This window comes from Rhynchophorus ferrugineus, unplaced genomic scaffold, assembly GCF_030347505.1.
Source record: "Rhynchophorus ferrugineus isolate W39M unplaced genomic scaffold, kcgeb_rfMv2 rfM1, whole genome shotgun sequence".
NCBI lineage: Eukaryota > Metazoa > Arthropoda > Insecta > Coleoptera > Curculionidae > Rhynchophorus > Rhynchophorus ferrugineus.
The window spans coordinates 49,475,222-49,488,324 of NW_027472580.1; the positions used below are offsets into that span (position 1 = coordinate 49,475,222).

Here is a 13,103-nt window from a genome sequence, read left to right on the forward strand (position 1 = left end):
CTTTTCTTTTTTAAAGTTAACACATGAATGAATATATGTACATCTCTGTCTCGCCTATACTACCATTGGAGAATATAAAGACATTTAAAATTAACTTCTCCAAGCATTTATATCCGTCCTTTCCTATCTCACATTTTATACAGACAAGAATTCGTACATCTTCGTCTGACATCACGAATGGGAAAAAACAGTCGAACCGTATATTTGTAATTACTATTTTCAGTCGCTATTTTTTTGACTATCGACTGTTTCGACTGTTTCCAGTCGATAGTTCCCAACGTTAATATCAACATTGTTGAAATCAATAATTTTGTTTACATGGCTTCATACTAGCTATAGGAATTAACATACATCGATAATAAATCAAAATTTATATTATGATTATTTCTACCGACTTACATATTTTCAAGTTTAACATTTTCAGTATATTTAAGAAATTACTGAATTGCTTTTGGTTTTTATGATTTTTTTAAAACTTAATTTAATTATAAGTTAGAGAACAAAGTGATATAGCAAGGTTGAAGAACGCATTGGCTTTCAGATAAGTTTGAAACACTAATACGTTTTTTTTTGTTATTGATTTTTTATTCTAAAATAAATTTTTGTTCTAGAACTTTCTGGTATCCGTATGATATGGATGTTTACTAAAGCAGATACATAAAATACTTCCTAAGCTGAGCATAGAATAAGTAAAAAGCTGTACAATAATATGATATAATTAGGATATAGATGTATAGCAGTGTATATCTTGAAGTTTAGATTCGCGTACAGTAGTTTCGACCAATTGGATAGCCCTGGCCATTTTGATTGAATTTTAAGAGGCCAAATACTCTTCCAATTTATTCCTTGTCAAAACTGCATACACCGCAGGCAAGCCTGGCGTTGTTATAAAGGATGATGGCGTCTCGAATGGCTATACCCCGTCGTTTGCTTCGATACGCGATTTTTGTCGACTGTAACAACTCAGAATAGCAAGCCGTATTCACTGTTTGTTGTTCATGAAGAAAACCAATGAATAAAATTCCCCTTGAGTCAAAGAAAACAGTTTCAAGCGCTTTTCCAGCTGAAGGGCGGGTTTTGGCTTTGACTGGGCAGTCTTAATCCTTTCCTGAATGAATGAAATGAATTAAGATGCCAAAATATCAAGATGCTTTAGAAGCAAATATAACCGTAAAGCTTCCCTGTCTGCACGTCAATTGGAAATATTTCCTGAGAAACTGATGTCATAATGATGAGCAGATTACTGTGAGTTGATAAAAAGATATTATTATAAAAATAAAAGAAACTCTTATAAGGGATTTATTTTTAAACTTTAATTTAACTTTAAATTTAAGCTATAACTTAAGCTTTACACATTTTTCTCTCTATAAACTTCTTAATTTCTACTTATATTAAATAAATACCACAGCATAATAAATACCACAAAACGATTAGTAGTAATTTTAAAAAAATAATATATTTAAGAATATTCTTGTGATTTCTTATTCATACTTATTCATATTTTTTTAAAGTGTAATATGAAACGAGAGCCAATATTCTAAACAATCGTTTCCTGAACTGTTTCTATTCAAGAGTTTGAAGCCATTCATACATCGAAGGCAACAGGACCATTATTGTGATACATTATGTTATGGGCCAGTTGGATCAATTTTTATAAAGGTGTTACAACTTTATAGTAGATCGTAGATAGAATATTTATGACAAACAATGCGGCGATACCTATAGTTGAACAGTTTGTGTAACCTTTAAGGTGGAAATAAGCTTATTTTGATAGACACTTTCCAATATTGTTCAAGATTAAGACGTTCTATTTCTTACAGCTGAAGAATGACCCTGAGTTTTTCTTCTTTATGCATTATTTGTGGGGTTATAACAATATTTATAAACCAATATATATAACAATATTTATAAAACGAAATCGACAAAGTTTGCTTCAACAACAACATTTCAGGATGAACAAGTTTCAACAAACAAGCAGTGACTTCCAGAAGCATTTTTCTTTTGACTGTACCGCTTCCTGCAGTTGTTTGTTTTGTAAATGGAATGTAACTCAATATACTTAATAGATGTAGCAACAACTTATACTTGCTTCTATTTAAAATGATTAGGCATATTAGAAAAGTTTTATAGAAAACGTAATTTATCTTTATATCCTTTATGGTTAAGTATTACATAATATATAATTAATTTAATTAAAATTATTTACAGACCGTACAATGTTCGTTCGTGTAGTTCTACATTTGCGAAACCATTGTTTACTAAGTCAAATCTCCAGATTTAAATGTGCCGGTTCAAAATGTATCTTCGTAACTTAAACCGTGTTTGCGCAATGTAATTACCAAAGAAACCAATTAATATTAAACAGTTTACGGCAGGCAGACGAAACGGAGTTTAAAAAAAGACACAAGCAAATAGAGACAAATCATTCATCTCGACGATGAATAAATATTTATTTTGATTTCGGCAAAAGTTCCGACAGGAAAGAGAATCGAAAAGTTTGTTTTATCTGTTTTACGAGATTTTCCGCCCCGCCTCAAATCCAAAGTTAAGAGTTTAATGGATGAGTTTTGCCGCTACAAAGTTCGAACTTTGTAAAATAACACTTCAGGAAGGTGTAACAAGATGTAAATGGGGAAAATCGGAAAATGTCGAGAATAAGAGGAGCATATTGTCGATAAAGTGCACGCTGCTAAGTTTGAAGCGGATTTTCCAAACTGAAATCAATCGTTTCGTTCAAATTACTCTAGTGAATATCTGATTACAACAACTACAAGTTATCTATTAATATTCAGTTTAAAAACTTATTATAAAGTAAGTAGTATTTATATTATCTTCCCTGGTTCTATTTTAAATACTTTTTTATCATAATATGTAGTCATAGATAGCAAATATAGAGGGTTAAGGCACTTATTATTGTAAGGTATTGTAATTACATAACATTATATGCCTGTTAATATACATAATATAACATGATTAAATAATACTTAATCGCATTATAATAATTAAAATGCTAAAGTGCGTATATACAATTTAGTATTTTACATTTGTACTTATAAAGTCATAAAGAAGGCTAAAGTGATTCAACACGATACAATACAAAATGATAAAGAGTGATGTTATTATAAATAATACAGTATAAAAAGAAGTCTTACTTTTATTTTAATTCCATTATTGTAGCTATATATTGAATCTATTAACTGAAAAGTACACCTGCGAAAAAAGTTGGTTATATACATTTCTTAATTCGTTAATGTTTTGGGTTCACTAAACTATGCAACTAAGTATATTCAGTTGTATTATAAAAAAAACAATACTGCTGCTAGATGTTAGCATCAAAACAACTTCTCACTTCATATTCTACTAAAACAATTACCTTTTTAGATTTTAGATAAATAATAATTTGAAGACTGCTTTTTGTTTTAGTTAAATGTTAGTTATTTTATTTTAGTTTGTTCTGTGTGTTGTCCTGGTGAATTTGAATAACTTATCGGAATGTGATCTGGTGTTTATAAAATAAGTTTAAAAGCAAGAGAAGAATAATTGTGTACATAATGAATGTACATAATAAACAAGTTTAGCGAACATATTCAAAAAGGATAGAAATGCCATCAAAGGTAGATCACAAAAAATAGATATACCATATATACATACCAGCATTCACAGATTTGGAAAAGGCTTTTGACATAGTAAGAAGATAAATTTTATGAATTATATTGAAACATATAATGTTTCTTTTATTATCACATCTTATCTCTCTACTTAAGCTAACGTTAAGAGTAACACTTTACAGTATAAAAGTTCATGTGGTTTGGTTTGCTTCACTCTTCTGATTTCCTATATGTTATCCAGTAGCTGTATTGCTTTCACATTCCTGTGATTTAGTATATTTATTTCATGTTCTAAGGTGAAATTCTTCGTAAATACATTTGATTTCGAGGTGATCGTGGCTTTCTGGGGCTAAATTGACTGATAAACCAATCTATTTGATTTTGGCTCAAGTTGAGAGTATTTTCGGGCTAACCAATAGAGTTGCTTGATTTTGAGTTAGGGTTTGTAAGATCCGACCTGCGGGTTTGTCAGGTTTTTTAAGCATAATTATTTGAGCTACATTAAAACATTTTGGAACATGCTTCAGTCTCAAAAATGAATTAAATATATATGTTAACATGACACATGTGGTGTTGAAGTGATAAGAGCATTTCAGTAAATATAACATAAACATAAAAGACATAGAAATTTAACGGTCTCTAGAACTCTAACATAGAACTGGTTGGATTAAGAGAAGGAGGAATTCAAAGCCCCACTTTGATATAGTGTTTATGGATGAAATAATAAAGAAATATCAGATCGAAAAGACAGAACATAAGATATAAATATACAAAAAATATAAATGTCCCAAGCAGTTTGTATTGATTATGTATTATTAGAATGATAGATAGTTCAGATTATTTCCAGAAAATTCTAAACAGATAGAACATGATATTGAACAAAAGCAAAATGGTGATTTGAGAAACAGAGGAAAGAACGTGTAAAATGGATAGCAGAAGAATTATACTTATAAATTATTGAATTAGAAAAACTAAAATGTGATATCCAACAAAAATATATATATGATATATAACGCAAACGCAAATATGATGAAAATAATGACGTCTAGATTGGCCACTAGCTTTAGACTATGGCTTGGAGACCCTGTAAAGAAGTGTAGATAAACCCTAGATTGTAAAAAAGGAACTAAAATATAATAAAGAACAAATTAATGTTTGTTTTTCACATTTGTTTATTTTGAGGTTTCTATTTTTTTTGTCATTACTGATATGAGTTATTTCATATTGTATTTCGATTTATTCGACTAGTTTTAATATGTATGTTGGGTGCACATAAATGGTTTGGATGTATGGTTGGTTTCATCGGCACGAAAAAGAGACGAACGTTTAACTTTGTATGGATCATTTTTCAGTGCGTATAAGACGTGCCCTATTATAACAAAAGAGCTCGCATTTTCGGCCGCTGTAATAAGTTTGATCGTGAACGCCGAGGCACTAAACTTTCACCCCGAACAGGACGTGTTTCCATTTGGAAGGCGTATTTCCCGCATTAGGAAAACTTTGCCGATCTTATCGGTACGTTCGGTTTCGGGTCCTATTTATTCAGATAGGAACATATGCCGAGCCCGCTGGGCCTCGAAATTTCCCCGGTCTGGGTTATTTATTCGATAGGAACCAACAACCGCGTGTCCAACCCACTTCCCCGCAGCTCGCCGTACACCCAAACCCGATGCTTATTATTTAGTTCTGGTGGAAACGGGACCTAGACAACCGTGAAAATCCAATCATAATGACGGAGGTTGTTCGGGAAATGCCAGTAGGTCAGTCTGAAGCCTATTCTATCGCTGTTGGTTCGTTGATGAATTGACGCGTCCGAAACGTCGGCTGTATATTTACGTTAGTGTTGACGTTATTATTTTGGCGATGAAAATATGTAAAATGGAATGAAAGAGAAAAAGAAAAGAAAATAGTATCAACTTTATTACTGAATACTACCCAAAAATATCTATCTAAAATATATATATATAATATATATATATATATATATTTATTTTTTTTCTATTTTTCAGATCCTTTCCTACAAGCTGCTCTCAGCGTCTTTCATTCAACAGGTCAATTTAACCATAGAAGTCTGGGAATATTTCTTTCGATTTTTCAAACAAACTTACCCAAACCTTTTTAATCTGAGCTTCGGCTTTTATATCATAAATGTGCGTTGATTGTCACATGTTAATCGAATTATTTTATTTCTAATTCAGAGTTGAAAAGAGATGGATTATAATCTTGATTGTAATAGTTCCTCTCTTATACAATTGCTATCTTAGAGAAGCAAAAGTTCCTGTAGCCTGTCCACTTTGGTTTATTACTAGAGCGCTGGATGCCACTGTCTCTTCTCGTATTATTGATCCCAAGTACTTGAACTCCCGCCCTTGCTTTAATCTGTATTCATTGTGATTTTTATTGTTTTTTTTTATTAATTCTTGAGACATATAACTCTACAATACGAAATATATCCTGAAGAATTCTAGAAGCCCCAACATTGTATCAGCGAATATAGTGCAAGAAGTTTGTAGCATCAGTGAACGAACTGTCTGCTTTTTCAAATCTTTTTACATCATTTCATCTGCGAGTATATTGAAAAGCAGTGGCATCTCCTTAGCGAAACCGACTCGGATTTGACATCAAATATTTCCAATTACCCAATACTGTTTTATTACAAATTCAATTATTTTTCTTTCTTTATTATACGTTTCTTGCAACGGAGTTATATATCGAGATTAATCGTAAAATACTTAGTGTTATTGCTATGATTAATAGCAATGTAATAGTATTATTAATACTAATAGTATTGTTTCTTGCTATTGTGGCATGTACAGTTTGATTATATGTAAACTGAATATGCGCCGATTTTAATGGAATCATCTGGATAAACCCTTGAGCATTCTACCTTCGCCCCTTCTGGTTATCACTTGTATCCATGACCTCAATGAATCTTCCTTTGCTTAAATACGTTTTGCTTTATTTAAAGAAACCGTACCAAAAAATGAATGTTGCAAAAAAACCGCGGACATTTTTAGAAAGAGATTGGTTGATCAGTCTATTGGGACTTACGGAATTACAGTTAAATATGGGGTTGCAAACAAACACTAAATACAAATGTATTTTCGAAGATATTATCAAACCACAGTAGTTTAAGTAGTTTAATATAATTTTAATTTGGGAAATACTTACTGATGTATTTATCCTACACTAGTTTTGAGTGTATATTGATGCAAATACAACAGAATAATAGTAATATCTTAATTTTATAAATTGACATTGCACTAAGCATATCTAATGTAAGATGTAAATAATAAAATTTAACAAAATTACCGATAATTGAATTTCAACACGCATCAAATATTTAATTAACCAGTTATTTTTTACGTTAATTTTTGTGTTTAGGCATTTACAGAAAACATTATTTTGTTCTAGCTTTTTATGTTTGGCTCTTTGCGAGGGGTATTGATTATTATAACTTCGTACTGATGTCGATTTGATACCCTCTCCCCTATTCTGGCTTTATCGTCGCTACAGCCGTCGATTTCGCCGAATCCAAAGGCCCAACAGGGTCGTTTATCCATCTTTTACATGCCTGGTGGAGTTTCGCGCGAGCCAATTTCCATGCAAAACGGCGACGTGTCGTCGTCATCCACAGTGGTAATAGTCAACTCCTGGCTTAGATAAACAACTCTTATTATGAATGACACCTTTTCTGAATATAAAATGGCCAATTTTACGGAGCCGTCTTCAAGATGCAGATCATATTGCTCGCTACGGCGTACAAATGTTACTTGATCTGATGATTTTCTACTGTTACAGCTTAATTCAACGCAAAATACTTTATCCTAACTTTTCCACAATATATCACAAACAGAAATAGTGTTATTTCATTGATATATTGTCAATTTAATCATAATAACTTTTGACATTTGGCGCATTCACCATTTTGAACAGAAACAATATAAATTCCTTTATACCGACTGTATCGCTAAATTTAAATAACCATTCTGTTAACTAAACTGAAGAATTATGATTTCATTTCATTCGCGTTAGTCCCTTTCTTCTATCTCACCATTTACAACGAAAGTATATCAAAATTTATCACGCAATGTTCCAATTCCATTGTTTTGCTAGTCGGAAAGCAGCGCCAATACCTCATTCTCGCATAAAACCGAGCGCCCAGAACGAGAACACGACTGTATTTCACCATCAAAGTTTGCAGCGTTCGTGATTTACTATGTGTTTTAATTTTTAATTAAGTGAGTAAGAGAAAAAAGAAACTAATCGACGGAACGCCGCGTTTGCCGGAAATTAAAAGCCAGCGAACAATTATCCCGTTCGTAGGAGTACAGTTTTATATCTTATTTATTCGATTTATTTTCAGTTTCTTGTATAACGATAGTATAAAATGTTTCCCTACAAAAAGTCAACTGGCTCGTTGGTCTAGGGGTATGATTTCCGCTTAGGGTGCGGGAGGTCCCGGGTTCAAATCCCGGACGAGCCCTGTAACTTTTTTTAATTCTTATCGATGAAAACGTAAAACTTTACGGATTTACGTTTTGTATGAAGCGTTCTGTGTTTGTTTTCACGAAGACGTGTCGAGTTATACACGAACATTTCAACAACTAAAATTTGCGAAGTTGTTAAAAGTTGGGGGATTAAGGTAAAGCCGTTAAAATGGTTGTTTTTTAAATGCTGTCAGCGTAGAGGGTTTTCAACAACTTTCTCCGACCACCTGGAAATCCGCCAAATCCTTGCCGATGTCTTCGCCGTCATACGCGATTGTAGTCGGAGAGTATGGAAGCTAAAAGCTCTCTAGAGGTAATATTAAATTCATTTAGATAAACATTAGTTTCAATTCTCCTGGATGGGAGAGATAACCTCGAAATAATATGAGGAATATACAGTCCAATTTAAAACTATCATATGTTTTATTTAAATAATTCAGAAAGCTGCTTATTGGTAATTAGATGGTAATATTTGGTATGAGAAAAAGCTTGTGGTGTTTCTTCTAGTAAAACGCAGTTGTTAGTATCAACAATATTTAGCCATATTTCGGGTAGAGCCATTGTGCCATTGATGGTTCTTATGGATTTAGGTTGAATAAAATATGTGTGCGGTCAGTTCTTATGACATCTTTCCTATTATTCAACTCCAATTTGTTCGATAGTTGTTACTTAATTTTGCTGTTAGTTTTTTTTGAGTTTTTAAACATTTCTTTATGTATGTGACTTTTATTAGGTTTGAGATTGTTTTTAAGATGATAAGATAGAAGTAATATTGACAAGTAATAGTGTAATCTGACAGTAATACGGAATATTGAAAATTTCGCATAGAATTAGATAAATGAAAATAATAGGGGAATAAGAATAAGAATATAAACGTGTAATTATACTTAACGAATAAATGAATATATAACAGGTCAATTGAAAAGTCTCCAGCCTGAAAGATATCAACATTATATCATTCACGAATATTTGGGTATGAGAAAGCTCTGTGCAAAATGGGTGCCGTCGAGCTGACTTTTGACCAAAAACAATGACGAGTTGATGATTCGGAGCAGTGTTTGAAGATGATCAAGCGTAATAAACCCGAGTTCTTGCGTCGATATATGACAATGGATGAAACATGATGAAGTCCAATTGACAGTCATCCGAGTGGACTGCATACGATGAACGATGTTGGGAAAACGCAACAGTCGGCTGGCAAGGTTATGGCGTCTGTATGTTGGGATGCGTATGGAATAATTGTTATTGACTACCTTGAAAAAGGAAGGACCATCAACAGCGACTATTACATAGCGTTATTGGACCCTTTGAAGGACGAAATCGTCGAAAAACGGCCGCATTTAAAGAAAAAGAAAATGCTGCTTCACCAAGACAATGCACCGTGTCACAAGTCAGTGAAAACGATGGCAAAAATCTATGAATGGGGCTTCGAATTGCTTCCTCAATAACCTTATTTTCCAGATCTGGCCCCCCAGCGACTATTTCCTGTTCTCAGATCTCAAAAGAATGCTCGCTGGGAAGAAATTTTCGTCGAATGAAGAAGTGACCGCCGAAACTGAGGCCTATTTTGAAACAAAGGACCAATAATAATACAAAAATGGTATCGAAAAGTGGTAAGGTGGTTATATTCAGTGTATCACCCTTGAAGGGAATTTTGCTTTTGAATGACTAATTTTGCCAAAAAAATGTGTTTTACTATGTTAGGCCGGGGATTTTTCAATTGTTCTGTTATTTATAAAAACTATTGTATTTGACTGATTTAGGTGAATTCATTTAAATAATTAGTCTTAACAAATTGTACGGTTAAATTACATATGAAAATATCCTGATATTAAAAATAAATTGGATAAATTACTTCTCATATTTCGAATAATTGAAAAAAGTGACATATTTTACATAAATATATTACCTTTTAGATTATACATCTTTGATATATAAGTTTTCAGTATACTTTTGGGATTATTAATTTAGAATTTTAAATAAAATATTTTTTCATGTGCCTTTTTTTTAAATAAAACAACTATTAATCCCATCAAATGTTATTATTTTATACGAATGTGTACTGTAATATAATATATCATATATTGGCATGAAGTTAGATTTTCAATGATTCGATGATTTTTCAATACATGTTTCAAAATCTGAAATATAAATTTAAACTTGGTAGTATAGCTAAACTTAACTTAAACTAAGTGTTAATTACAATAAAGGTACAAAAACTCAAACATTCATTTGGATTCAATTAAATTTTATTAATATCATTATCACAAACTAAGCTCCCAATTACATATTTGCGTCAATATTAAATAAATTTATTTAATCTTTCCACGACAGATTATTGACCGAAATAATGTTTTGAACGCGCCGCTGAAGTAAATCAACGTAAAAATATGTCCTTCTGTAAGTCGCATATTAATGATCTGTCAGTTTTATTCCTTATCGTCATTTTGCTTGAGAATTAGTGTCTGTTGTCCGGGCGATCTAATGAGAAACGGGAAAAAACCGGCAAATACTATTTTTAGCTGATTCGAGCAGAAAAGCTGATGGCAAAAAAACAAAAGAAGATCGATGTTATGAAAAATGATCATTAAAAATTAATTCTTGGAATGGTTGCAGATTTTATCATAAATTCAAAAATATTACTCGGTATTTTTTAAATAGAAGTAATGAGAGTTGTATGACAAATAAGATGAAGGCAATGATAAGAGAAGCATTATTAGGTATTAAAATATATCTTATTTTACAATGTTCCAAATAATGTTTTTCTACTTCTAGTCTAAAGGGATTTGTATTTTCTTTTTTTCCACTGGTGTTCCAGCATGACACTACCTTAAAATCAATTGCTACTGCATTTAGCTTTATAAAACACTATCTAGAATTAGACACTTTGTGACATAGTCTTAGCTACCTCACGCACTCCTACTTATTCTTTATTATTTATCGTGCACTATTTTTAACAAGTGGTACTCTAATTTGATCATAATCAAAATATGTCATGATAAAATAATTTTGGTCAAGGTCTTCCATCGAACGTATGTTGATATTGTTGAGTTTAGTTGAAATGTTTAGTAAACAACTAAAATTAATACATTCATGGAAAAAATTCAGAATAATCAATGAAAACAACGAAGACGATGAAAGCTTACTAAAAGGACATACAATTTTTAAAATATCGCAACTGAAACGAAATTAATAAATAAACTCAAAAAGTGACAAAAGACCTGGTGAATACTAACGGCAAGTTAGCTTTATAATCTTTAAAAAAATTTGTTGGTTATTTTGGCTCTTAATACTGGCTAACAAATTACCTTACTATAAACATGTTGAGGCCTGTATTGAATTATAACATTCTAATATGGGGGCTGAGAAGTTCAGTGATTAGAAATGCAGAGTTCAGAAACAAAAGTTTTAGAAATAAATATAGGTCATGATCACTAGGATTGACTGGAAACCTTGAAATAACATCCAAACAATGGGTTTGTGCTTGATGACTATGTTATAATTGATCTGAACTGTATAGTGAGTATATTTTATAATTAGACAATAACTCATTAAAATTTCTTAGGTTTCATCAACATGTTTTAACTAAAATGTGTAGAGTAGCACTATTCGTTTCTTTTCAACTGATATTACATTACACTAGACCAAATGGTTTAATTCTCTTGAATCACCTTGTATGATCTGCACCGTCGGATAAAGTGTTTATTCATGACTACCGGTAAGCTATTTAATGGTGTCTATTTTCAAAACTCTATGGAGATCACTATTTCTGAAGTACCACCGGGCACTAACAGGATGACAATTCTTATACGGAAACCGCTGAATTATGTCGAGATTGCTCTACTTGGCTAATACATTTTTCTAAATAAGCATATAGCACTTGGATTTTATTTATTCTAATAGTTATGTACGCATTTTTCTTAAATGTAAAATTCATGTGGTCAGATTTCATCTCATTCAAACTGATTATCCGTTGCTTGGTCCAATTCTTAATTTTAGTTTCTGACATTGGAAATTTTATTGCTACTTCTTGGTACTACTTACCTATGGCCATTATGGCATCGTGACTATGTTGAAACTTAGGAATATCACCGATAACATCAGATAAATAAGCTACCCTGCGACACTCTCGCTTTTATTTCTTATTTTTCCTTTAAATTAAATTAATTTAAATTTGTGCTTATAATTTCTTTAATAGGCATCTTTATATTCAATCCTGAAAGCTCTATTCAAAATATAAGATTTTAACAAAACTGCAAACTCTTTGGATGATATCTTCCTTAATTCAAAAGTAAACCTTTAATGCCACACCTTATCAAAAGCTTGCGCTATATCTAGCAAAACGGTAGAACAAACTGATCTTTCAATTATATCCGTAATTCTAATTACGGAATTTGGTCTATAGCGTTTTTCTCTGAAGCCAAACTGATGTGTTGGATTATGTTGTTATCCTCTATTAGCGGTTTCAAAGTTCATCAAGTTTAAATGCAATTTTTCCAAGGGAATGACCTGTAAGATGTAATATCATTTGGCATATAGGTCATAGGAGATATCTTTGCTATAATTTCCGCTATTTCCCATATCGTAGGTAACGATTTTAATCTAATATAATACTTAATTAAGTATGAAATTTTGACCATTGCTTTAAATTGTTAAAAAACTCTTTATGATTTCTCCTTAGTCCAAGTCCGATGTTTTTTTAGAGTTAATGATTTCTTTTATTTCTATTGCAATTTTTATTGAAGTAGTATGTTTAATAAATCCAGTTTTTTTAGTTATACAAACTGACATAAAAAGTGATGTTAAACATGCCACAATGCATTAGTCTACCTTACACTAAGTAAACACAATTATAAATATTTGTAAGCTTAAGCAAAGTTAAATGCTTAATACCCTTATGATTGCCTTAGATGATTAATATAAATACATCAGTATTTATAGAGTAATATTGAGTTTTAAAACGATACCTACGATGAGCTTAATTCGGTTAATATAAAAGCTATGA

The 13,103-nt window shown here is 31.6% G+C and overlaps 1 protein-coding gene and 1 non-coding gene across 2 annotated transcripts in view; one reads left to right on the forward strand and one right to left on the reverse strand.

Moving 5' to 3' along the window:
* robo3 (roundabout 3) overlaps positions 1–13,103 on the reverse strand; it is a 440,303-nt gene that overhangs the window by 29,480 nt on the left and 397,720 nt on the right. The gene's annotated exons all lie outside the window — the stretch shown is intronic.
* TRNAP-AGG (transfer RNA proline (anticodon AGG)) lies at positions 8,023–8,094 on the forward strand. The gene has a single exon. It is a non-coding gene; the product is annotated as a tRNA-Pro (tRNA).